This window comes from Thamnophis elegans, chromosome 5 (genome assembly GCF_009769535.1).
Source record: "Thamnophis elegans isolate rThaEle1 chromosome 5, rThaEle1.pri, whole genome shotgun sequence".
In the NCBI taxonomy this organism is placed as follows: Eukaryota; Metazoa; Chordata; class Lepidosauria; order Squamata; family Colubridae; genus Thamnophis; species Thamnophis elegans.
In genome coordinates, this window is record NC_045545.1 from 12,430,180 (window position 1) to 12,457,728 (window position 27,549).

The 27,549-nt window shown below is 43.0% G+C and overlaps 1 protein-coding gene across 3 annotated transcripts in view; it reads left to right on the plus strand.

Moving 5' to 3' along the window:
• The first annotated feature begins 690 nt into the window (after positions 1 to 690).
• Positions 691 to 27,549, plus strand: part of TGFBR3 (transforming growth factor beta receptor 3) — a 187,180-nt gene continuing 160,321 nt past the window's right edge. For 2 of the 3 annotated variants that reach the window (XM_032218371.1, XM_032218373.1), the window contains exon 1: positions 2,162 to 2,554. The gene's annotated coding sequence lies outside the window, so the exon portion shown is untranslated. Of the gene's footprint in view, positions 979 to 2,161; positions 2,555 to 27,549 lie in introns of those variants that run through there. The other variant, XM_032218372.1, reaches the window with a different exon arrangement.

Sequence of the window (27,549 nt, forward strand, 5' to 3'; positions counted from 1 at the left end):
CGTCCTGCACAGACTTCTCCTTGAGATTTTGGTCTGGTGGAACAGGACAATTAGGTGACAGTGTTTAATCTGAGTTCATACTGTGGGTTGGAATGCTGTCTCTCCCCTGCCCCCTTTGACCAACCAAATAAATCTCATCCCTCTTTGCAAACAAAAAGCAGCATGTCAAGGAAAAACCCGTTATATACAATTTACATTACTGGCTGCTAGTTGCAGAAGTGTTTACCCAGGGAAGTGTCCAAAAATATTTGCCCCTATTTTTTCTGGATGACATTTGATCTAGTCTGAAGTTCTGCAGTCCTATTCATCGTTTCTGAACTCAAAGTTGCTAACTAACTACGGTAGTAGTGTTGCAACAGGAAGCCCAGAAGAGCATTTGGATGGGGTGATGACGGCAGTAGTGGTGGAATCCTGCAGGAGTATTTGGATGGAGAGAAATGAGGAGTTGCTCTACAGTATACTACACACCTCCTCTTCCCTTTGGCCCACTACGAGTTTCCAAATGCTATTTCTAGAGCAGTGGTCATCAACCAGTGGTGGGTCCCCTGGTGGTCCATGAGAAAATTTTGGTGGTCCATAGAAAAATTATTTGCACTTTTATATTATCTTTTTATAAAAATCATATTGGTGGTCCGCGGGATTTAAAATTATGAATTTAATGGTCCCTGAGGTCTTGAAAGGCTGGTGAGCTTTGTTCTTGAGGACATTCTTACTCAGACATAACGAAAGGCTTTCGGAGGACTTCAGTAGTGGCAAACCGAAGAGTCCTTGTTCATCTCCAGATGGTCATGAATCAGGGGAGGGCCTGTGGTGGCAAATCAGCCCTTAGCAATCTTGTTTGTCCTTGATTTCTTAATGAGGGGGAGGGACTGAAGGGGAAGAGCCCAAATGCAATTAAAAGTATGCAATCCTTCCTAAAGATTCACTTTTGGAGTTCCACTTGTGCTTGGAACCACTCCTCGATTTTCTTCTCGTTAGGTAAGCGTTTCATAATTTTAATGGGTGTGCGTGTGTACGTGTGTGTGTGTCTCGGAATACAGCAAAATTAACCCCTTCGTAGATGCTTGCGGTCTTAACCGCACATTCGTATAAAACCCATCTGTGCACGGTTTGAATGTTTAGCTGCATGCAGTTCCTGTTTGGGGAAGAAAACTTGCGCAACTTTGCTGGAATGACAATCCTGTTCAATCCTGATGTTGATGTTCAATCAGCAATGCCTCCAGCACACTCCCCAGCAAGTGCTGTGAATAGAGTGAAATTTAATCTTCAGTAAACATACATAATCTTGTGCTGCACAGGCACGATGCAGCTTAAACAAAGACGTTTTGAATTCCAATGTCAGGAACAGTTGGGAGAGCCGATGACTTTCTTTTAAGGGGAGTGTTAAAGACATAGAAACAAACAAAAAAATGATTTATAGGAGCGACTGTATGAATGGGTTGCAACTAAAACACTTCAATAACTTGTTTTTGTTTTTTTTAAATGCGCGTTTGTTACGAATCTCTCCAGCCTGTCGCTCTCCAAACACTTCGGACTCTTAACTTGTGATCCCTAGCAGTAGTAGAAGTCTATCTGATCAGATGCACTTATCTTCAAGTGGCAGGTTTGGACGTCCTAAGGAAAGCGGGGGTGGGTGGGTGGGTGGCTTAGACGAGAGTCAAAAGCCAGAACCAAAATCACTTCCGATTAAAGTTTAGAAAGATAGGAGGAGACGATCGCGGTTTTTAATACGCCCTGTTAATACTAGTGTTCTCACTAACGTCAGAACTGGGAGCAAAGTAAACTTGGCTTGCGAGTTCTAAAAAAAAAGCGAAGGCAACCTTGCCTGGAGGGAAAAGTATTCGCCTTCAGCCGAAATGGATCAGTTTTGTCTCCCGAAGTTCTCGCCAAGCCAGAGCCTGGCCAAGCGACGGCGAGGAAACCGCCTCCCAGCCCCGAATCGCACTCCGACGACTCATCGGAGGGAAGCGAGGAATCGGGAGCCCAGCGAGAGGAAGGAGGCGTTTCCTTCGCCTCTCGGTGTCCATCATCTCCCCCCAAACCCCGCCTTCCGACCAATAGGGAGCCCGGGACGCTCTGATAGACGGGCCCGTCCGCGAATAATCCTCCCTCCCCCCCCTCCCGCAGGGAATGTTTCTTTCTTAGCACGAGGGTGGGGAGGGGGGGGGGTTAACCCAAAGAGCCCGGGAACTAACAGCAACAACTCGGTGCGTCTATCTTGACGCTCGACCCGGACGCCCCCCCCCCCCCCACAATTGGGGCGTCCAACTGAGCACCCGAGCGTTGGCGTTTCCCCCCCCCTCCCCACCAACCAGGCAAAGCAGGAGGCGGAGGGCGAAGCTGCTGCGCGTGGAAGCGCCGCGGAGCAAAAAGAAGAAAAAAAAGTTTGCAGGAAGCAGCTTCCTCCGACTCCCAACTTCTGCCTTGACAGATCTCTGGAGAGGAGGAGGAGGAGGAGGAGAGGCAGCAGCGAGCCCCGGGTCCTGCGCGCGCTCGAGGGGAAACTGGCCAGAGGCTTCTCGGAAGGGAATCCCCGTTTTTCCAAGCCTGCGTGGTAAGGAGGATGCCTGGGTTTTGTTTGGGGAAGGAAGGGAAGGAAGGAACCGTCCCTTTCGCTTCTCTCCCGGCCGCCCGGGGAAGAGCCCAAACGCGCGCGGGTCGCCACCCCCTCCCCTTCCCACGCGTGGACCCTAATGGGCGCCAATGGACAAAACGCCGAGATTCGTAGTTGAGCAGCGAAGGGTTTTTTTCTTAGAGAGGCTCCCGCGGTGCTGGGCAGGGCAGCGCAATGAAAAGGGGGGTTCGGGCTGCGAGGCAGGGGGTGCCTGAAGGTCTCTTCCGGGGGGTCCCCGTCTCCCCCTCCATGAGAGATTAGAAAAGGGGAAGCGGATCTCGGCCCTTTCCACCCCCGAAGTTGCGCCGGGACGGGGCGCTTCGCGAACTCCGCGGAGAAACTAGAAGCCTCCCACACTTTCTCCCCTCTGGACGTTTGACAGCTTCCCCGGCGGCTGGGATCGCGTGTTGCCCTCCTGCGCTTCTTTGGGGATCGCTTTCCTGTTCAATGCAGCCGGTTGTGGGTTGATTCATTAAATCGTGGTTTAAGTAAAAACCCTGGCTTAGCGCGACCTGCCAACTCGGAATGTGCTTTCGGACAGCCTGCCTTGAACGGGGCCATGAGATCCCGCCGTCTGCGCACCTTTTCTTGGAGGGTTCCCCCTATCTCTCTCCCCCCCCCCCCCGCAAACGATCTGGCTTTTAATAGATCGCGAGGCAATTCTGCACATTAAGCTTTACTCCTAAAGTAGGATTGCAGACTTTTGGAGCAGCGCTGGGGAGGAAAAGGTGCCAGATGCAAGCTAGTTACTCTCTGACTTAAGTGCAACTAGCCATGTGCTAGTTGCACTTAAGTCAGAGGTGTTGCACAATGCGTGGTGGGCTGCAACTTAAGTCAAGGTGTTGCACAATGCGTGGTGGGCTGCAACTCTTTATCTGAGAAGATAATGAATGTTATAATCCACTCACAGGGTGCCACATTTTAGGGGAAACCTAATCTTAAAAGTAAGCATAGGCTGAGTTCAGCTGGCCTGTGCTAATTTACATAAGCTAATTGGTCCTTTATTTTGATTGCATTACACCCACCCACCCTCCTTACAGATTTAGACAAGTGTCGGAAGCAATTGCATTGTGTTAGCATGTTACTTAACTAGTACACAATTATTATGCACTTGAGTTGTTGGTTATGATTATAGGCTTGATTTGAAAGCATCTGAACTATGTCACTCTTACTATGTTTAGAGCTTGATAAATGCTCTTAAACTTCAGGGACCGATTTCTTACTTAACAGCAGTCCTTCACTGTTTTTCAACCATGCAGCAAAAACTACAAAATGCTGCAATTTGGTTCCTGGATTGTTAGATCATAATGGCTTTAAGATCTATTCTAACTTCATATTATGCTTCCTGAAAAACCCCAGGTTCTGTGTTCAGGAAGGTGCCTGGTTTTTCTGTGTCTCCCTTGGCAATTCCGGTTGTGTGGACCCAATAGATTAAACTAGAATCCTGGATCTATTTCTTTGGAAATACGTCACAATAAACTTGATTGAATTTACTTCACACAAGCTAAAAGGGGGATGAACAATTAGATTCCCATTTTACAATTGCTAGGTGAAATAACAAGGGAGAAGTTTATGCGGTTGTAAACCCATTTTTTTCAGGAAGGCGTTATATGTGGGATGAAAATGTATAGAACAGTGCTGTGACATCACTATGCCTGAGGTGGTGATAAATACTCCTCTAGAGACAATTACAAATACTATCAGCTAAATAGTCAAACATCCCACCAGTGTCATCCCAAGACAAAAAGGTTTGTTGCTAAATTTTTGGATGACATTGGCTTTTGTAGTTTGGTGATTCAACGCAAGATGCTTTTTAGCTAACAAAAGCTTAATGATTTTAAGATTTGTTCCTGTGGTCATAATTTGCTGTTAATGCTTCACTCTACTACACAAAACAACTTTGAATGCTTTCGACAGGAACTTCTTTACAAGTACTCCTCGATTTATGACCGCGATTGAGCATGAAATTCCCATTGATAAGTGAGACAATTGTTAGGGGAGATTTGGCCCATTTTACAACCTTTCTTGCCACAATTGCTAAGTGAATCCCTGCAGTTAACAACACGGGTGTTCAGTGAATCTGGCTTCCCTATTGATTTTGCTTGCCGGAAGGATCCACTTTATGTATAAAATAACAAGAGTTGGAAGGGACCTTGTAGGTCATCTAGTCCAACTCCCTGCTCAAGCAGGAGACGCTATATACCATTTCTGACAGATGGCAGTCCAGTCTCTTCTTGAAAGCTTCCAGCGATGAAGTTCCCACAACTTCTGAAGGCGAGCTGTTTCGTTGGTTGATTGTTCTCACTGATTATCAATGTCCCTAGGACACTGCAAACATCATATATATGTGCCAATTGCAAAGCATTTGATTTTTGACTTTATGAACATGGGGATGCTGCAGTGGTCGTATGGGTGTGAAAACTGGTCATAAGTCACATTTTTTCAGTGCTGTTGTAACTTAAAATGGTCACTAAACCAATGGTTGAAAACCGAAGACTACCTGCATTCATTTAATTAGATAAATATCCTGTCTTTCATTTAGGACAGGGGTGTCAAACTCTATTTCATTGAGGGCCTCATCAGGGTTGTGTTTGAAGTCATGTGTGTGTTTGTGACCAGGGTGTGCAGCCCTACTGAGCTCCATTTTCACTGGCAGAGGTACCACAGGCCAGTCCTTCTGTTTCCAGGGCAGCCCCACGGGCCGGATCTAAGCACACACATAGACGGTCCAGATCTGCCCCCCCCCCCCGCCTTGAGTTTGATATCCCTGATTTAGGAGATGGAGATGGAGTATAATGCTTCCTCCTCCCAATTTTGCTCACAACAACCCTGTGTGGTAGATTGGGCTGAAAGGGAATTGCTGCCTCAAAGTTAGGGTTGGAGTGGAACAGTGTTTCTCAACCTTGGCAACTTTTAAGTCCTGTGGACTTCAACTCCCAGAATTCCCCAGCCAGCTATGCTGGGAGTTGAAGTCCACAGGACTTAAAAGTTGCCAAGGTTGAGAAACACAGGAGTAGAATCTGAATGTGGCTGAGCATGGCTGGCTGAGGAATTCTGGGAGTTGGAGTCCACAAGTCTTAAAAATTGCCAAGTTTGGAGACCCCCTGCTTTAAACAGCCTCTCTTCCATTCAGGGCATTCATAGTAACTAACCGGGGATTCCTACTTTAAGCAAGGCCAAAATGTGAATCCAGACTGTTTTTTTGTTTGCTTGCTTTTGCTGATCCTTATTAACTAAAACACCACTTAAAGAAAGGGCTATGTGAATGCCGAGAAGGACATATTGGCATTGCATGTACCAACATCTGGGCTAGATTATATGGAGTAATTTTAGGATAAGAGATGTTAATAGAATTGCTGGGTAGATAAAATTCTAGCATGGCAAGCCTTTTATCTTTTAACCATGAAGGCAGATTTTTATTCTCGGTGGATCAAAATGTATTTGCTCATCTGTCTTTAAATAGAAGGTATTTTTTTCCCTTACTGTTTTACTATCAGCTGGTAGAGTCAAGGAAGGTAATGCTGCTTTAAGGATGAGAAGCTGGAACAGTGTTGACCATATTGCTGGGGAAATATTTCTAAAGATGTGCTTAATTTTATCTGCTGAGGTTCTTGTATCCACTTTTAGCATTGGCACTCAGAAAGCAATAGCTTTTTTTTCTTCATATCAATACTTTGCTCATGCATTTCAATTAGAATTGCCAGCTTCCCCTCCTCACCACTGTCCAAAAGCAGGGCGTTTGTGCAACAACTGTAGATATTTTGGAGAGAAAACTTTTTCCAGCCTCTGGAAATATGGTGATGGAAAAGCTTTACCCACAAAACAGCTGCTTGGCACACAGCTGTAACAAGCTTAGGAACCCTGCTGGGATAATAACATTAGCTTTTGAAGTATATTTTTAATTGCATTTATTTCTGAAACTACAATCCTTGTGGGAGGCAAGGCCGACTCATCTAAACGAAACTGGACTTTTATATGAAAATGCACAGGATCAAGATATGAGATTTTTGATTGGGAAACTTTGATGGGCTTTTGGTTTGTAATATTGCTTAAAAATATTCTTCAAGAGTAGTTTGATGCACAGAATATGGTTCCAAGGTAGAAGACAAGAGACTGTGATTGAGTTCTAGTCCTATCATAGACACAAAGCCAGCTGGATGACTTTAGGCCAGCCACTCTCCCTCCACCCTAGGAAGCAGACAATGGCAAATCATTTCTTAAAAATCTTGTCAAGAAAAATACAGGGACTCGTGCAGGCAGTCACTAGGCGTCAAGAATGACTTGGAAGGCATGCGTACATACTTTGTATATATCCAGTAGCATACAAAATATATCCTTGCAGGTATCATAGTAAAGAAGTCATTCTAAAAATACAAAAATGTACTGGATCGCAGTATAGAGTATTATATAAAATTTTGTTGGTAATATATCATTCTTGCCTAAAAAGAATTAAGTAGTGAGATGGCTGCAGTATAACTCACATGCTTTACGTTATAAAAACGTACTATCAATCTAGATTAGTCACAGACAAAGAATTGTAGTGGAAAGGTGGTATGGATAGGAGGCGCCAATAAGTACAGACATGGTGGCTTGTTCAATAAACTTAACCATAGTTTATTTGGCAAACCACATTTAAGCATCTTAAATCATAGCCTGCAAACCACAATAACAAGAGTTGCTTCGGATGCTTTGCTGAAATCAAGCAAACCAATTTATGGCTTGATGCGACATGAGAACCAGGCCAATACAGGGTACATGGAAATCAGCCCTTACCTGTTATAACTCAGTCTTCTTTATTTCCATGAATAAAATGGGCTGTTAAAAGCTATCATAATTATGTTGGATATGATTGCCCAAGTCATTATTTTGATAGTTACTAAATAATTATTTTAATGTATTAGGGCAATATTCCAAAGTTGCTGTTCTCAGTTGACAGTCTTTAATTAGCCATAAATTCTCTTAAAAACACCGAACCTTTCTTTGCTATTATTCACAAGGTTAAAGAGTAAGCTCATACATAGCACAGAGTGTTTAATATTTAAAGAAGATGTAATTCAAAAACTTCATAGTATTTCAATAATTTAAAAAGCCAAGGACATTAATACTGCCCTCTAATTTAGGTCTGCTGTAATATCAGTTGTTGAATGGCAGATATTTTGTAAATTGGCTAATTCCCTGCTTCAATATTTTGCGGCCGCGTGAATAGCTGAGAAATCAGAGCAAGAAGTTGACTGGCTTATTGGAAGAGCTTTGCAATAAGGCTTTGAAGAAAATTGCAGCCAAGGATCTTTGAGTTTGGAATTTGTTTCCCCCCCAGTAGGTTTCTTGCGCAGAAAGATATTGACCCTGAGGGCATGTTACAAAGTTTATCTCTTCTCCCAGGCTTCCTCTGAGAAAAAAGGGCTTTCTTTGAATGGGGAGAATCTTTGGGTCACACAGGACAGGACAATACCAGATCTGTGTGCTTAAATCCTTAAAGCTTTGTTGCATTCGGAGATCAAGTGTAGGGTGAAGGGACTGCGGAGGGACAGTGTTAACACCTATAGGAGAATGAATGCTTCTCAGGTGCTATTGTACAATGTTCATTTGGAGCATGGATGATGGGAAAGAAATTGAAGAAAAAAGAGATTTTATTTCATTAATATTTATTTCGTCAAGCATGAATTAGATAACAGATACAAGTATAAACATGATTATGTGTGGTGGCCCAGCAGGAGCCGTTGGAGCTGCCACCAGACTCCGACAGCGAGGGGCCCTATGAGTCGGCTCTGGATGTTGAGGACCCTGGACAGGGTTCTGACTCCGAGCAGGGCGCAGAGAGACTGGTTGGCCACCAGGAGGTGCCTGAGCCTTGGACCAGTGGGGAGGAGACAAGGGAGAGTGATCCAGACATCAGCAGTGGGGAGGAGCCAAGGGAGTTGTTCCTAGATGCCCGGCACCGGAGAGCTAATAGGCGTAAGGAACAATTACGCAGTTACAGGAGGTAATTGCACTCAGCTGGTGGTAATTAGGCTCCTCTCCAGACTATAAAAGGAATGCTTGTGCACACACACCTTTTGTAGAAGTCAACACATTAACTAATGTTGGAGAACAGTATTGTGAGCTTGGCAGGCTGGATTGCTGCCAAGGCTTATCTGTGCTGGATTGCTGCCAAGGCTTATCTGTGCCGGTTTGCTGCCAAGGACCTGTCTGTTTATTAATAAATTCCGTAAAGTATCTTTGGCTTGGAGTGCTTTGGTGTGGAACGAGGGGGTCAGAACAATTATGTATACATGAAATGAATACGAATACAAAGGAATATTAGGACAGGGACAGTAGGCACGCACCATAATTATTTATTTAATTATTTAATAATTAAATAAATAATTATTATAAATTATTATTTAATAATAATTACGGAGGAACAAAACCTTACAGGTGAGGGATCCACCTTGTTTGGTGTTAAAGGAGAATGGGGAGACGGACGGATGCCTCTGAGTTGGGTTTTGACTCTCTATGATTGTCTGAACTAGTTCCTGCAATTTTCTTGGCAAGATTTTTGGGAAGCGGTTTGCCATTGTTTCCTTCCTAGAGCTGAGAGAGGGTGACCAACTGATGATCAACCAGCTGGCTTTGTGCCTAAGGCAGTGGTGAATTCTGGGAGTTGAACTCCGCAAGTCTTAAAGTTGCCAAGTTTGGGAACCACTGGCCTAAGGCATACTAGAACTCACAGTCTCACGGTTTCTAGCCTGAGGCCTTAACCACTGCAACAGACTGGATATCTAAAATCAGAAACCTTTTCTAATATAATCTGGTGGTGTCCATGGTTGTTTTTTGCAGTACAGTATGTCTGCCACTGCGCAATTTATTTAGTTTAATTGAGAAGAAATCTAATCTGTCGCTGATAAAATAATTGTGGATGTATGCGTGTTCAACCACATTGAAAAATAAAACAGAACAGGGATTATTTTGCCCTTTTGCCACCTTATCAACTCATTGATTGTATGTCAGAATGTCCAAGGCTGCTAATCTGTGCTATCTGATGTGTTTTTCACACTATGTGCTCATCTCAAGTTGATGGTCTCTAATACTGTTGGGTCTTTTCGACGCAGCCGGCAGGCGGGGCCAGAGCCACAGGCTCCTGATTGGCTTGGGTGCGCCTGCCGGCCAGCGGGAAAAATGCTGGCCACCGATTGGCCAACCGCCTGACAGCTGTCAAATATAAATAGCTGTCAGGCGGGCTTTGTTTCGTCCATGTTTTGAACTTCGTTGTTGCCTGTTAATAAAGCCTGTTATATTTTACCTCACGCCTCGTTTGTACCACAGTTTCCTAAACCAAGAAAAGCTATTTAAGTAAACAAATAGCCCGTTTCTTAGGCAAAGCTTTTTTTTTTTTGTCCTCGCCATGAGGCAAGCCCGTGAAAGGAAGAGGGAGGAAAGGCAAAATATGAATATATTTTAATGGAGGGATTGTGAGGAACTCAAATTGTAGAACTGAAGTTTCTCCACCATGCAGAAACATGATGTACTGGCGAGGTAATGGCCATTTCTGTCATACATCCAATTCATACATTGTAATTAGCCAAGAAGGAGCATATCAGTCGTGGGGTTCAACCAGTTCGCACCTATTCGGGAGAACCGGTTGGTAACTTTCTAAGCAGTTCGGAGAACCGGTTGTTGGAAGAAACCTTTTGTTTTCCCCCACTTTACAGGGCTAATCCTGTAAGGAAGGCAGGAAGGAAACATTCTGGTGTTGTTTCTAGCCTAATCTTTATTGCCCTGCTTACAGAAACTGCCTCTTCGGTAACCCTTATTACATTGTAACAGCTAAGGTGAAGTGCCCATCGACCTGAGTGACATTGACTTGGCCACGTCCACATGATCACATGACCACCGAGCCCCGCCTACCCAGCTGGACATTAGGGCAGAGAACTGGTTGTTAAATTATTTGAATCTCACCACTGGAGCGTATGTGTGCTCCTATATGTCTCTAACTGCAGATCCCCTTTTCTTTTGGAACATATAAATAATACAACGCATTAACAATAAAATGCATTTTCAGTACATTCTTAAGTAATGCTCTCTAAATGCAGTAGAAAACAAACACTTGAAGTAATTATAGCCAGCACCTTTTAACTGTTCAAGTTGATCAACAGCTTTCACATATTTCATATTTGTTTTCTTTCACAAAGGCAAGAAACTCTAAATGCGACAGTTATAGGCATCCAAAATTTTTGAATTAAAATGAAAACTGTTGTAGATGCATCAATAATAGTGATTTGGCAGGAAGATCTGGGCAAGTGGGATACCCTTGAAAGCTTCTGTTTGCACAATGCAGTAATAATGTTCTAAAGCAGGGATTAGTAACCCACAGCCTTCTGTTCTTGTTCTCCTGAAATTCAATGACAAATCATTAAAAAAAAACCAGTGTCCTTTCTATTTTCAAGGAAAAAAACAAAAAGAGCAAAAGTAATATGCGGTTAGCCTTGATAAACATATCTAGAAAAGATATTTCTGTGTTTATATCTCTGTGCATATGCTTGTGAAGGGCAACTTAGCAGAACAAAAAAACCCATCATGTATCCTTCTTTCGTATGAGTGCTTGCCACCTGTAGCCTTGGAAGAAGAAGAAGGAGAAAGAGGAAGAGGAGAAGAAAGTAGTAGTAGTAGTAGTAGTAGTAGTAGTAGTCTGGGAGATATTACTAACAACTTAGTTTCTTCCTTTCCTAAAGTGCCCCTTCACAAACTGATGTTTTTGGTCCTCTTAACTGGAAATCATAGCAGTTTTGCAGTTGTGCAGTTCTGGTCACTAGTTTGGAGACACCTTTCCTGAGTACAGATAGTCCTCAACTTATGACCACAATAGAGCCCCAAATTTATGTTGCTAAGTGTGAAATTTGTTAAGTGAGTTTTGCCCCATTTAACGACTTTTCTTGGCACGTTTGTTAAGTGAATCACCGCAGTAGTTAAATTACTAACAAGGTGGTTAAGTGAGTCTGAGTTCCCCATTGACTTGTCAGAAGGTTGCAAAAGGGGATCACACTGCAACCATCATAAATATGAGTCAGTTGTCCAGCATCCCAATGTAAATCATGTGACCATGGGGGGATGCTCCGGCGGTCGTGAGTATGAAAAATGGTCATAAGCCATTTTCTTCAGTGCCACTGTAACTTTGAATGGCCACTGTTCTGACCCCCCTTCTCCGTCCCGGAATGAAAGCCAAAAGCCACGTAACTAAAAAGGTTTCTTGTTGGCTGCAAGCCCAAATAAACAAAGATAATAGCTCCGGCAGAAAGTCCTATAACTCACATCACAATGCAAACCTGGCTTCTCTTATCTCAAACCACTTATCCAAGTTGACTTCTTTCGGTTTGTGAACGCGAACAAGAACAATCACTAGAACAGGAATGGAACGTTGACTTCTGCAACCGGGGCGTGGCACCAGCAGTCTCTTTATACTCAGGAGAGGATCCCAATGAGCAACAGCTGCTCGCAATCATCTCCTGTAAGTACTCAGTTGTTCCTTCTATCGAGTAACCCTTCGACAGGGTGCATCCTGCAACAACTCCCAAGTGTTTCCCTGAACACTCCCTCTGATCTGCCGCCACCTGGTTCTGCCGCCACCTGGTGGTCAACGGCTCCTGCCGGGCCACAACAGGTCACTAAGTGAACTCTAGTAAGTCTACCTGTATACCAATTGAACGATTCTGTGTGATGCAATAGGAGTAGTTCTTGATTTATGACAGGTTGCTTAGCAACCATTTGAAGTTCCAATAGATTTATCTGGGGTACTTGCAACTGATTCCGAAGTTCTGATGGCTGGAAGCTTCCTCCCCCCCCCCCCCCCAAATCATGCAATTGCATTTGGATGTTCATCAATGAATTTATTTATGCCCGTTTGCAGCATCACGTGGCTCACATCTTATGACATTTTTGCCAAAACTCAGCATTTACTTCCAGTTTTTTTTGCAAAACTGACTCACAGTGAACCATTGGTTCACTTACCGACTGTGGCATTTGCTTTATGGCCATAGTGCTTGCTTAACGGCTGCCGCACAAAACTTTGTAAAATCTGATTGGTTTCATGGGTGACTCTTTATTGTGATTTACAACTCTGATAGGCAGGCACCATTGGGGTTGTAAGATGAGGACCACCTGTAGTCGGATGTTGCTAAACTGGTAGAAGATTTGGTACATGTGTTCTGCATGTTTCAGGGTGGATTTGAGTTAAACCAAGTCAATTTGATTTAAATCACTAGTAAAAAGGCTTGATTTATAAATCATAATTTTTAAAGAGCAACTGTCATCTCTGTCCCACAGTGGCTCCTCCTCTGACCTGCTGTTGACTTGATTTAAATCAAATCCACCCTGCTTTTACAAGAACCACCCATTTAAATTGGCATTTTCCTCCTCTTCCCTCCTAAATTCTCTTTGTGTCTGTGTTCTGCACTAAAATGAATTACAATACATCAGGTAGAACATTCTGAAACTCTCAAAATTTGTAACAAGAATGTCTGTTTTCTGCAGCATGCATAGAGGCTTCGGAACACACAGTAATTTCTGAAGATTAAGGGGGCAGCTTCCACTTAGTCCCTAGACTTAATGTGGCATTCTTAGTTTGATAATTGTGGAGTAAAAGTGCAGTGAAGATTCTCAGTGGGAGGAGGAGTCGGAGAGTTCCTGTCTTGATTGCAGCTAATTTCCACTAAACAGGAAGCCAGTCTGGAGGGCTAAAAGCTTAGAAAAGATTGGAAAGTCCTTGCGATTCAATTAAATCATCTCTACTTCTGCAGAGAGGAAAAGATGTTTCTCAAGGAGCAGCACAGTGTTTTTTTTAAAAAGTTTTTTAAAATTGTTTTTACAAACATACCAATGCGTGAACAGTGTGGCCCCTGGATGTCATGCATTCTAATAAAAATAAAGCTAATAAAATTAATTGTAATTATTACATTCAACCAACTTATATATTTCCAACAGTAGTACATACTCATATTAAATTGCAGCCTGTCATTATTCAATTATTCCATGTTTTCTCTTGTTATGCTCTTATTTTATTGTATAAAAATGTTTACATTAACATTCCCCCTTTCTCTTATTTGTATATCTTATTCTACCTTTGAGTTACATGACCTTTTATTAAAAGACATTTTCTTTCTATTCTACTTAACTTCCAGTCAGGTCGTCTACCTAAGAAAGGAAAGGACAGAGAGAGAAAAAGAAAAGCAAATGTTTGAATGTATGTTTGAATGTTTATTTTATTTATATGCCGCCCTTTCCCCCCGAAGGGGACTCAGGGCGGCTCACAACTCAACCAAGGGAGAGGGATACAGACAAAAATTAAAACGACACGCAACAATACATAATTTAAAACACACAAGAGTCATACCATTCGAGAAGGGGGTAGAAGCTTTTTAGCCCCAGGCCTGTCGGAATAGCCAGGTTTTAAGGGCTTTGCGGAAGGTCTGGAGGGTGGTGAGGGTTCGAATCTCCACGGGGAGCTCGTTCCAGAGGGTCGGAGTGGCCACAGAGAAGGCTCTCCTCCGGGTAGTCGCCAGTCGACACTGGCCGGCGGATGGAATTCGGAGGAGGTCTAATCTGTGGGATCTAATCGGTCTAGAGGAGGTAATTGGCAAATCAGAACAATAACAATAAAGAGAAATCATCTATCCATCATCTCTTGCCCGCTTCAATACTTTTAATTGCTATGCTTTTTTTGACTCGCCTTCCATATTCCTCTCTTGGCTCTTTCTCTCTGTTTGCATCTATTTTTGGCTGTTCATTCTAGGTATCTCTCCCATCTCTACCCTCTTCCAATGCCTAATTTCCAAAATTAGAAGAAATAAGAAAATTGGAAAGTCCTTGCCATTCAATTAAATCATCCCCACTTCTGCAGAGAGTCTCCCCTATTCCAATGCCTAATTTCCAAAATTAGAAGAAATAAGAAAATTGGAAAGTCCTTGCCATTCAATTAAATCATCCCCACTTCTGCAGAGAGGCAAGGATGTTTTCTCAAGGACCAGCACAGTGTGTCAATGGGGTCTGATCAGGTGCTCGTGTTTTAAGATCTTCAAAAAGTTCAAAACATTTGGGTTGTGTGTTGTGTTGTTTTGCCATTTGCAACAAGAGGGGGATTTCCAGCCGACACCATGTATGCAGCTGGTAGCAGAGCTTGCTTGACATGGGAGAAACACAGGGAAGCTGCTATGTTGCCCCCTCTGAGACAAAAGCTACGAGGGTTCCACCACAAAACCGTTTCGGGTGCTGCAGGAGCTGGAAGGGGGCCGCCTGGGCCAACAGGACCTGCGCAAGCTGCGCGCGCAGAACCAGGAGAGCCGCCGGCGCCTCGAGGAGCTGTGACAGAAGCACGCTGTAAACGCTAAACCTAAAATTAACCCCTAAACCTAAACCTAACCCCCCTAAACCTAATCCTAAACCTAACCCTAAACCTAACTCTTAACCTAACCCTAACCCTAATCCTAACCCTTAACCTAACCCTAACCCTAACCCTTAACGTAACCCTAACCCTAACCCTAATCCTAACCCTTAACCTAACCCTAAACCTAACCCTAAACTTAACCCTTACCTTAAGTTGAATCGGCTTGCTTTCAAAGCACTATTTAAAGCACCCTTCTTTCTCCGCGCTCGCTGTTGTCACCCTGTTGATGACATCAGCAACGCGGTTTAATCGGGTGCGCTTTAGTCGAGCGCGGTTTTGTCGTGCCACGAGCTACGAGAGCCTCAATCTTATGAGTCAGCCGGGTGCAAATGTTCTTTCTTGTGGTATTTTCCTTTCCTGCAGTTTTGCAGAGCGATCATGGAGATGTTGGCAGCGTAAACGTCCACAGATTTGTGTGTGGGGTGGTTGTGCAAGCCTCTGTAGGTAAGGAACTATTTGCATAGTGTGGATACGGTTGTGGTCTGCCAATTTTGGGAAATTCAGGCTAGAACAATGTTTGCATGCTATTTTCTTTTAACGGCTGTAATTCAGGGGACTGCACCATGATCACTTAATTGCAGTTCGTTCTCTTAAGCTATATGATTTGCACTTTTACTTGGCCAAAAACTTTGAAAGCATTTTTTGGGGTTGTCTTTGAATCCGTCTCTTGGCCATTTTCCACTAAAAACATTGCTTCTCTCTAGGAGAATCAACTTTGACAATCTACGCCTTCTAGTTAGGGAGCAGCATGATTCCTCCTGATGAAGCTCTAGATGTAGCTATGTAGTATGTGAAGCAGGGGTGGGTTTCAGGCGGTTCGCGGCGGTCCCCGCGAACCGGTTGGTCGGCGAACCCGGAAGTAAGTAACTTCCGGGAACGCTGAAGGATCCACCCGCCCGCCCGCGTTTCTTACCCGATTTTGACGAGTTCTGCGCTTCCACGCATGCGCAGAACGCATACAGCGCCTGCGCGATCCTCCAGGAGCAGCTGGAGCGTCGCGCAGGCGCTAGTACGCATGAGTGCACTGCGCGCATGCACGAGGACGCCGCCGGCCCCGTTCCAACCGAACCGGTTGGAACGGGGCGAGAAACCCACCCCTGATGTGAAGCCTCTGATCTATTAGAAGATTCTTGGCTTGAACCCTTTGCACACTATAAGGAAGAAAATAGCAAAAATTAACTCTATCTGGAATTGTAATGATAGCGGTCATTCGGCTGTATAAAGTAGGAGCTCTTCTCCTCAACAGTAATGAGTATTTTTTTTTTCATTGCTAAGATCTTACTTTTTTCCCATAGGAAGTAACCCAGCTCAAGTTAGAGCAGATGGCCAAAGCCAGTTTCTTAGCTTCAGCATGTAAGGATGATTTAATGTTAAAGCTGTGAAAATGAAATAAATTGGTTATGCTTGGACCTTGAAAAAGACATTTGGGATTGTAAGAAGATAGTTTATTGGAAGGCACAATCTGCATCTAGCGAGTTTTTCTTGAAAAGAAGGAGGATATACTATATGTGGGCCTGTATCTGGGGTACAATAACTACTGTTAGATGGAGCTTTGGTTGAGTTATTGAGTTGTGTTAATTGCATCACAATTATATCAGTGTAGAAAATAGTGAAATATTTCCCACTTAACAAACTATATTCTTTGGGGTACAAAGGGATTGCCATGCATCGGAATATATAAATGGACTGTCTAGTAGATTTTGGTGCATTTTAATGATGCCATAAACATAGCTAGCTCCTCCTTAGCACCCAAGTCAGAAAGGAGATGTTCTTGCCAGTCTGAATAGTCGAGAACTCAAATTATTTTGCTTCCTTCTCATTTCATCTCGTAACAGGCATGGAAGAGCCACTCAAAATTCATGACAAGGGACGCTCTTTGTATCTCTTTATGGTGCCAGAATGAACTGCCATCAAAATGAACTGCCAATGAATGAGCGGGTGGGTGGGGAGGCGGGCTGGCTCTGAGCCAATTGAAAAGCATGAAGATCCGTGATCAGTTATGCAATTCCGGCAAGGCTCTCTGAAAGATCAGCCTCCAAAAGTAAATTTAGTGGTTATGATTTTGGGCAAGGACCTGCGAGATCCATGTCCATACTGAGTTTTTTTAAGAGTTCGCTGAAAAACTTTGAACTAATCTCTCTTTCTCAGCCCAATTAATATCATAAAGATAGCATTTGTGGGAGACCATACTCTCTGGTGCTTAACCTTCTGGAGATAAAATAGACTTTGCACGTAAAAAATCTGTGTGTACAGAAAACATTCCTTTTTCTACTCATAGTTTAGCGTTCAGTTTTCACTGCACTGTTTTGTGGAATATTTTCTGGAATATTAACAACCATTTTTCTTAAAAGTATACAAAACCTGATCTTCTATATGAGAAAAGGAAGAACATTTCTTGTCCAGCTCAGCTTTTGAATACATTCTTGCCTCCAATCTAAAATAGGGTCACAGTTTTTTTCCAGCCTAGTGCCTTCCAGATGTGCTGAGCATCTGTACGGAGAGTAATAAAGCTACACCCCTGTGCTAGAGAATCTCGGGTCAGAGAAGGTTGGTCCAATCCCAGAAGTCTTTGTCTTGGCACGCTTCTCTTCCATGATTGACGATGACCAAGTTGATTGATCACCTTCTGTATCAACTCTAATATAAAATCAAGGGCTTCACTTTTAGGCTCGTGAGGCACAATTGGGAGAAAGGCTCACTCTTCTTGTCGAGGAAGTTCCTTTTCACTCACTATTTTAGAAGTGTTGCACTTAAAAGCCTTTTCCACATGTGTGGAATAAGTTTCCTAATTCCGATACGCATTTTTAATCTTTTATGGGAAGTTGCTCAGCTGATTGTTTTAGCATTACTACTACTACTACTTCTACTACTACTACTACTACTACTACTACTACGTGGTTAATCTTTGGTGAGATTCACAGCCTTTGGGGCTGGTTGGTAGCTCAACAGCTCGAGTCCTAACCAAGGACCTAGGAACTGTTAAGGTAACGTCGGAGGATATAAGCTGTTCCAAGTAGGGTGGTTTTTTGTAGAGTCAGAATGTTCAAGTCAGGTAAATTTAGAATTTCCAAATAGCGAGGTAGCCCTTTAGGTATTGCTCCAAGGGCTCCAGTTACAATCGGGACAACACACAATTTCTTTTTCCACAGTCGCTCAGCTTCAATTTGCAAGTCCCGGTACTTTGTGATTTTTTATTGCCGCTTATCTTCAATTCGTGCATCACCAGGTATTGCAATGTCAACGAACCAAACTTTTTCTTTTCAATTATTGTTATGTCAGGTGTGCTGTAGGCCAAGTGCCTGTCAATCTGAATTCTGCAGTCCCATAAGATTTTGCCTTTCTCCTTCTTAAAACCTTTTGAACCTGATGTTCCCAGTGGTTTTTGCTATACTCAAATCCAAACTTTTGGCACAATTTCCGGTGAATACTCTTAGCAACGTGGTCATGGCGTTGTAGGTAGTCAGTTTGTGAAATTTTGCTGCCCCCACTGATCAAGTGGTCGACTGTCTCATCTTTCTCATTACAGAGGTGGTTGTTGTTGTTGTTGTTGTTATTATTTGTGGTTAATCTTTCGTGAGATTCACAACCTTTGGGGCTGGTTGGTAGCTCAACAGCTCAAGTCCTAACCAAAGACCTAGGAACTGTTAAGGTAACGTCGGAGGATATAAGCTGTTCCAAGTAGGGTGGTTTTTTGTAGAGTCAGAATGTTCAAGTCAGATAAATTTAGAACTTCCAAATAGCGAGGTAGCCCTTTAGGGCGATATCAATAAACTCTACACTTCGGCCCTCTACAACCGTGATTATTATCTTAATGCCAGAAAGTTAGCTTTAGTTGTTCTGGAGATGCCTATGGAACAAAAAGGTTCTAATTGACATAAGTGTAACATAACAAATTTTCTAATCTTTAACTTAGTGCTGCAAAAGTTAAATGTTCAAAACCCATCTGCAGGCCTACGCCTTCCTTGTTAGTGCACAACTTTTGGGTGCGAATTTGCAAAAGTGTAAAGAGGGTACGAAAACAGAAGGAGAGGCCAATCTGGAAAAGATTAAGCTGGCTTGTTTCTCTGATAGGGAGTTTCCCATAGAAACTTTATTTAGACAGTATTAGGAGCTTTTATCTCTGGAAATTAATTGCATCAAAGGTTATGAGACAGTGACTTAGATAAGACCTTTTTACCTAGCTAAATAAACATTGTAAAATATATCATGTGGGTGTTGCTGTTTTTGTCATAAATATAAAATCCCTTGCTGGGATTTTGATTGCATATGCATTGTCCTGATTTGAGCCAAACCGAAAGAAGAAGAATGAGAATTTAGCATATTAAATGCTAAAACCAGGAATCTTGTCTCCTACCTAAATACAAATCAATGGACAAAACCAGAATGCAAGAAATATGTACATATGTGCATAATATTATTAAGACAATACTCGAGAATTCAATCCTGAAGACTGACTGACTTCTTGGCAGAAAGGGGCAGTTATGTGAGCACATATGCCAAATACCAAGCTTGGTGATACGTTAACAAAAATTGTGCTATCTTCTTTGTAGATATTTTCTAATAGGCACCCTAAATACATTTACTGGGTGACTCAAACTTGGAAAAAAAGCATGCAAGGAAGGATTAATTATCTTCCGCTGTTGTCTTTACACTTATCCATGTCTAGATTCCCAAGGACTACAATTAATCTTTAAAATATGCAAGAGGTAACTTCATTAAGGGTTTCTGTCTCTTATCTACTTTAACTTTTAAACAATATACTTTTTCTATTGGTTGCAAGATGCATCATCGTTGAAGGTTTAAAATGGGGTCTTTTTAAAAAAGCTAATGAGCACATTCAGGATTTTAAGGTAATGCTGCATGGTTCCACCACAAATGCGCGAACGACAAAAGCGCGCCTGACTAAACCGCGTGACAAAACCGTGCCAACAAAACTGCGCTGACGAATGAGCGCTGAAGCGCGCCGACAACAGCGCGCCAACAGAAGCACGCTGTTACCTAACCCTAAAAATAACCCTAAACCTAACCCTAACCCTAACCCTAAACCTAACCCTAAACCTAACCCTAAATCTTACCTTAACTTAAATCGCGGTTCTGTCGGCGCGCTGTTGTCGGCGCGCTTTTGACATCGTGGTTTTAGCGCCGCGGTGTTGTCGGCGCGCTTTTGACGTTCACGCTTTTATCGGGTCACGATGCTGCTTGTGATGTCAACCCTTTAAGGTAGCCCAGGAAACTGACTCTACAAGTTTATTTGTAATCATATTTTTTTGATTTAGGCTAAGTAACAGAATCAGTGTTTTCCTCTTCCCCCTTCAAATACTTCATGGGGATAGGACAGAATAATCTGAGTTTCTTTCTAAACGTTTTCTTTATTTCCCAGGCTTAGAGCATGAGTTGGTATACATTTTTGCTAACCTTCACTGCATAGTTTCTTCACAGTCATATCTGTACCTTTCTAAACCAAAAGACTATGGAGAAATTTAGTGGAATAAAACAGAAGATTGTGTTTCAGTGGTGGGTTTCAATATAATTTACTACCATTTACTCGTGCATGTTCGCACAACACTTCTGTGCATGCGCAGAAGCGTCCGGGCGGGTGGACGTAGCCTCCCGCTGCTGCCACTACCAGTTTGCCCAATCTGGGGCAAACTGGCAGAAACCCACCTCTGATGTGTTGTCTGGTGGTGTGGAAATTTTGTCTGCTCTAGTTTTAAATAGTAATATGAATGGAATTTTATTCCTGTAAAGTTGTGCTAGTTTTGTGACGTAAAGCAGTATCAAACATTACTCTAGAAATGTATTTCTCCCAGCTGTTGTTGTGTTAAGTTAGGTGTTAATGTCTATGGAGATTCTCAGTCATCCAAGTCATGGTTGTCCCAAAGGCACTTCTTCAAGACGCTTCAAGATGTTTTCCCTCCAAAGTCCAGTTGCCTTTTGAAAAAGCATGTTAAGATTGTATTAAATCATAAAGATGTTAATATTGTATTAAATCATATTTTTGGAACCCCCAATTGTCTTACAGCCTGAGCTAAACCACATCACACCCATTGAGAGCATGGATAACATAAAAGCATCTGGTAGGAATCCCATGAGGCACATTTGGGCAAGGCATATTTCTCGTTCTGAATAAATTGAAGACTCCTGCTATTGACCAAACATTTCAGACCAGCTTTTCCAACGCTTATCAACTTTAGGACTGTAGCGGGACACTCTTAGAATGTTCCTCCATTTAGCCTAGGGTGGGCAGTTTTAATATTTGGGCTATATTGAGATTTTTGAGAACGTGTTGTGGAGACTCTCTCACAAATATCCATTTGCAGAAATGGAATTGGTAACTTTGCTGTCTCCTAACAGCCCTTACAATGTTTCCTACTTTTGTTAGGGTAGAGAATTGTTTCTCAATCTTGGTAGCTTTCAGATGGGTGGATGTTAACTCATCTGCAAACCTCAGCTGAAGGCTATGGAAGAGTTCTGGGAGTTGATGTCCAGCTATCTGAAAGCTGCCAAGGTTGAGTAACATTGGGGTAGAGGCATACATTGGAAATAACATAGTTATTTTGACCCAAGGATTCCTATTCCTATTTCTACTAACCGCCTACTGCCAATTACCTCCACTAGACCGATAAGATCGCATAGATTAGGCCTCCTCCGAATTCCATCCGCCGGCCAGTGTAGACTGGCAACTACCCGGAGGAGAGCCTTCTCGGTGGCTGCTCCGACCCTCTGGAACGAACTCCCCGTGGAGATCCGGACCCTCACCACCCTCCAGACCTTCCGCGCCGCACTTAAAATCTGGCTATCCCGGCTGGCCTGGGGTTAAAGACTCTAACCCCTACTCGAATTGTATGACTGTTGAGTTCTTAAATGATGTAGTGCTTTTATGTTGTAAATTGTTTGTCCTCCCCCCCCCCCCTTTTTGAACTGTGAGCCGCCCTGAGTCCCCCCAGGGAAAAGGGCGGCATACAAATAAAGTGAAACTAAACTAAACTAAACTAAACTAACCATTGTCCCTGGATTGATTAAAACATTTTTTTTCCTTTTTCCACTACTCAGAGACAACCAGAGGTTGAACCGGAGATCTCTTTGTACAAAAGAGATGCTATTAGACAGAAATAAAAAATTTATAAATTGTCCTTGGAGCGGTTGACTAGATGCAGTATCAATTGCAGAACAAGATGAATTTGGGTTACTGCAGGAGGAAAAAGAGAAGCCTCTATTTTTTCTTAGGGTATAATTATGTGTATTTTGCGGCTTCCTGTAATTTGACAGAACACACAGCAGTGTGTTACCTTTAAAAAGAAAAAAAAAGTTTCAACCGTCATGTGAGAGTGGAAGAAGGCAGATCTGGGAGTGACATAACACATCCAGTTTTGGCACCCCTCCAGTTCCCATAGCCTTTAGCTGAGATTTGTGGAAACGTCTTATTAAATGTAGCTGAAACTGAGTAACTCTCAGCCCTCACTGCAATTCTCTCCTTGGGATTTTGCTAGTAAAATTGAGAGCTATTTTAGCTTCGTAGAAATGAAATGTTCTCGGTCCTGTAAAGTTCAGCCTGTTTCCCAAGAGTTTATAAAAGTTTCTGTTTATGATTTTGGTGATCAAGCTCAGCCTGAAAGGGAGACTGTTATTTGCTTGGAATTTCTTCGTAATAACCAATAATCACATTATTTGGCTCCTTGGCTTCTTCTGTAAGCAGATTCAGCAGGAAAAACTAAGAATATAGTACAGAGACAGACTAAAGAGCACTATGGCTCTGTACTTAATTTCATGTTGGGAGAAAACACTGCTTCTTTAGAAATATTTCACCCAGCTGTTTCCCAGTTCCTGCTAATATTTTTAAAAATGACAAAATCTGTAAATATTTCAGATTCAGATTCAGATTTAATTTATTTGTATGCCGCCCTTCTCCGGGAGGGACTCAGGGCGGCGAACAACTCAAAAGGGGAAAGGGGATACAAACACAATACATATAATTAAAATACACAAGAGTCATACAACCATACAAGTCGAGAGGGGAGGGGAACTCATCAACCCCAGGCCTGCCGGCACAGCCAGGTTTTGACGGCTTTCCGGAAGGCCTGGAGAGGGGTGAGGGTCCGAATCTCCGCGGGGAGTTCATTCCAGAGGGCCGGAGCTGCAACAGAGAAGGCCCTCCCCCGGGTAGTGGCCAGATGGCATTGGCTGGTAGACGGAACCCGGAGGAGGCCGACCCTGTGCGATCTAACGGGTCTGTGGGAGGTAATTGGCAGAAGGCGGTCTCTCAAGTACCCAGGTCCAATACCATGAAGAGCTTTATAAGTTACGACTAGCACTTTGAAGCATATCCGGAGACCGATCAGTCTCCATATTGTCTGGAGTCATCATTTTCAGAGCATAGATTAATCATATAAGTGGTTGCATAATTCTGAATGCCAACTTTGGTGATATCAGATCCACATTGCAATTGAATGATCCAAAATAAAGCGAGCCAAATACTGAATTTCCGAGAGATCATATTGCCCTTGTCAGTTTTATGTGACTTTCCTAGTTGCACTTTTATTTTCTAAAGCCATAGAATGTCACATTTTTTTTAACATATATTTGATTCTAAAGCAATGCGTCTTTGAGTATATGTGTTACGTTATTCCACAGTGGGTTAGGCAAACTCCAATTAAACGTACCCAAGAGCCAAGCTGAGGTGGCGCAGTGGTTAGGGTGCAGTACTGAAGGCCACTACAGCTGACTGTTATCTGCAGTTCAGCGGTTCTAATCTCACCGGCTCAAGGTTGACTCAGCCTTCCATCCTTCCGAGGTAGGTGAAATGAGGACCCAGACTGTGGGGGCGATATGCTGACTCTGTAAACCACTTAGAGAGGTCTGAAAGCCCTATGAAGCGGTATATAAGTCTAACTGCTATTGCTATTGCTAATTGAAGATTGCTGATAAGTAAAAACTTATTAAAAAAAAACCCTGAGAAGCGGTTACAAAACCATTAAGCATCACATCCCATGGGTCTGGTTTACTTGAGGGACCACCTCTTCCCAGTTATAACTACCATCCCCATCAAGTCTAGCAGGAGAGACATGCTGGGGTGGGCGTGGCCAGCCAGGGGTGGCATTTGGGGGTTCACTGAACTGGACAGAATCCTAGCTAGAGGATCACCCAAACCTGTGCGACGCCCCCAACAGCCCACCCCTGCTAAGGAACATCATTTAGTAGGGGCTAAGGAGATTGGCCCCAACCCTGCTGGCCTCTTCAAAAAGAATGAACACATTGTTTTGCCAACAGGCATGGAGAACAGGGAATGTGGCAGAGTTAGTACAGTGGGTGTATGCAGTGCTATTGGTACATGTGACTACCTTGGCTGTGAATTTTACGATCATTTTATGATGGGTTTTTAATATGTGTTTATGTTTTTTTTTTAAATCATTGTATTTATATTTGTTTAAATTGTTTGTAAGCCACCCAGAGTGGTGAGATGGGTGACTATTGAAATCTGAATAATAAATAAATAGAAGTTTTATTTACTGTATAGTGAAATCTTTATAGAGCCGAGGTGGCGCAGTGGTTAAATGCAGCACTGCAGGCTACTTCAGCTGACTGCAGTTTTGCAGTTCGGCTGTTTAAATCTCACCGGCTCAAGATTGACTCAGCCTTCCATCCTTCCGAGGTGGGTAAAATGAGGACCCGGATTGTTGGGGGCAATATGCTGACTCTGTAAACCGCTTAGAGAGGGCTGAAAGCCCTATGAAGCGGTATATAAGTCTATTATATTGCTATTGCTAAATCTGGGTTCCTATGTCTCTAGCTTCCATCTGAGCCTTGCAATGAGCTAGTCAGCATTTCCTTTCAGGCAGGAGGCCTGGTTTTCATCCATCTCTTGATATCAGGTTGTTTTCTTCTGATTACCTGACAATTGACTTGCCCGAGTTTGAACTGAAAACTGTATCACAAAGCCTAGAGAAGAGTAAAACACACAAATAAGGTAATTGTTTTCTGATTCATGTATTAATCTGGGAAATACGAATTGACTTCATTCCATTAAAAACATAACCTAAACAAAGTATTCCAGTATCTGTAAATAATGTTTTGTTTCTTCTTTGCTGGTGGTGGGCTTGGATGATACCAGGCTTCATATTTTAACAATTCTTTAAAAGAAATCAGATTTTATGTAGAACGGCTCTGTAATTCTAAAAGATGTTAAAACTTAAAGATCAAACATGTTCTGTGAAACAACAGCAGCACCAAAATACCACAAGAAAACCTTTTGTAAGAAATGTGTAATGCCCTAAAAGAATGCTAGCATTAGATTCTCATCCCATTGGGAAAAATGTGAGCACAAATTGTAATAGTTTAAAAAACATGGGAAGGAAACTAATAAATCTAATAAAGGTCAAACTCTGAATGGGGATTAGGCATAATATTTCAAATGACTCTTGAATAGTAGCTACATGTGCCTTGACTCTCTTGAGTTCCATTGGTGGACCTTGGATTCAGAAGATAGGCTGGCTTCCTCTTGGCATTTTTAAGCCAGGATAACATCTCTCTGGCTGCAGAGAGAATAAGATTTTAGCACTGCCTGGCTTCTATACGCAAACACAAAGAATTGAGCATATGAAAAAGCAGCTTTCTGCTTTCCCAATCTTGCATTATGCCTTGAACGGAAACACAGATGCCATTGCAATCAATTGCAATGAGACCGCCTTCTGCCAATTACCTCCCTACGACCTATAAGATCCCATAGATTAGGCCTCCTCCGCATTCCATCGGCCAGCCAGTGTCGGCTGGCAACCACAAGGAGGAGGGCCTTCTCAGCAGTGGCCCCGACCCTTTGGAACGAGCTCCCCGTAGAGATTCGTACCCTCTCCACCGTCCAAGCCTTCCGCACAGCCTTGAAGAACTGGCTCGCCCGTCAGGCCTGGGGATAAGGATTCCTACCCCGCCCGAATGTTGTATGCATGTTGCCCATTATTTTATTATGTGTTGTTGTCTCAATGTTGTATTTCCCCCTTCCCTGGTTTTCTGTGAGCCGCCCTGAGTCCCCTCAGGGAAAAGGGCGGCCTACAAATGCAAATAAAACCTCTAAAAACCTCTAAATTGTGAGTTGCACTCTTACAATTTAGAATTTCCATGCAAAACGCCTGGATGTTGACTTTATAGAGATTTTTTTTTTTAAAATTAAGAGAACCATGGAAGCAAACAGGAACTTTTTTTTTCAGAAATGCGATTGCGTGAGATCAGGTCAAAAACGTGGGAGTAGGGTGTCACTATGTGTGAGCTGCATTTTATTCCTGGACGGTAGTTTATTGGCCGAGGCAGCATCTAAAAGGCATTCATGGTAAAAGCCTATTGATGCCGAGTGGTGGTAAAATTGTGTCCTTTGATAATGAGTGTCAGAAGAGCATTATCTCCCATAACCACTCTTTTCTTTATGCCCCCTCAGAAGGGCTTCCTGCCCTTCCCACAAAGAAGAGCATTGCTGTATTATACACTGACCTTATGGAAAGTGTGATCTAAGCCCTGGTTACAATTTTCCTATTCAAGGAGTTCTGTTCAGAACTTCTGTAGCGAGTTATTCTTCTCTTCTGTTCATTGTTTTCCAAAATTGACACGGGTGTCAACTTTAGTGTTTCTGATGGCTTTATTCATGGTCTGAAAAATATCTGGCCATTTGCCCTGCTAAGAAGCTGGGAAGGTTGGTTTGATAATTTATAAATTAGTTATTTCTTTCATTCCTCTTGAGATGTTTGCGGTGTTACTTATGCCATCTGAAAAGTCTACTTCAAGCATTTCTCGTAGTAGATTCCAATCTGGGAAAATCTTGTTTCATTAATATGTCTTTAAGATGTGAAAAGAATCTTGGCTTTGCCGTAAGAGAGATTCTTGGATTTTGGTGTAGCAGTGAAACAAACCAGAATAGGGCTGCATTGTCTCTGGGATAACCTGTTGAGGGTTTCAGGAGAAATGGACAAGGAAAAATCAGATGTGGACAAGTGGTTTCACTCTGAACCCTCTTTTCCTCCTTTCCACTGCAGACTTAAGGAGAAAGCAGAGATCTCTTAACAGAGGAATTGGCTGGTCCTTTATAGACAGGTTTTGAGGTTAGGCCAAGAGACTTACTCAAGAACTGCAATTTGCCACACTACATCTGTTGTGGCCCACCAGTGGCCAGAGGAGCTGGCAGCAGATTCGGACAGTGAGGAGGTTGGGGAGGAACACGAGCCAGTCCTGGAGCCGAGGTGGCGCAGTGGTTAGGGTGCAGTACTGCAGGCCACTTCAGCTGACTGTGATCTGCAGTTCAGCGGTTCTAATCTCACCGGCTCAAGGTTGACTCAGCCTTCCATCCTTCCAAGGTGGGTGAAATGAGGACCCAGATTGTGGGGGCGATATGCTGACTCTGTAAACCCCTTAGAGAGGGCTGAAAGCCCTATGAAGCGGTATATAAGTCTAACTGTTATTGCTAGTCTGGGGAAGACTCTGATGAGTGCTCTGCGTAGGAGGCAGAGATGGTGCCAGGGCCGTATGACAGTTATCAGCTGCC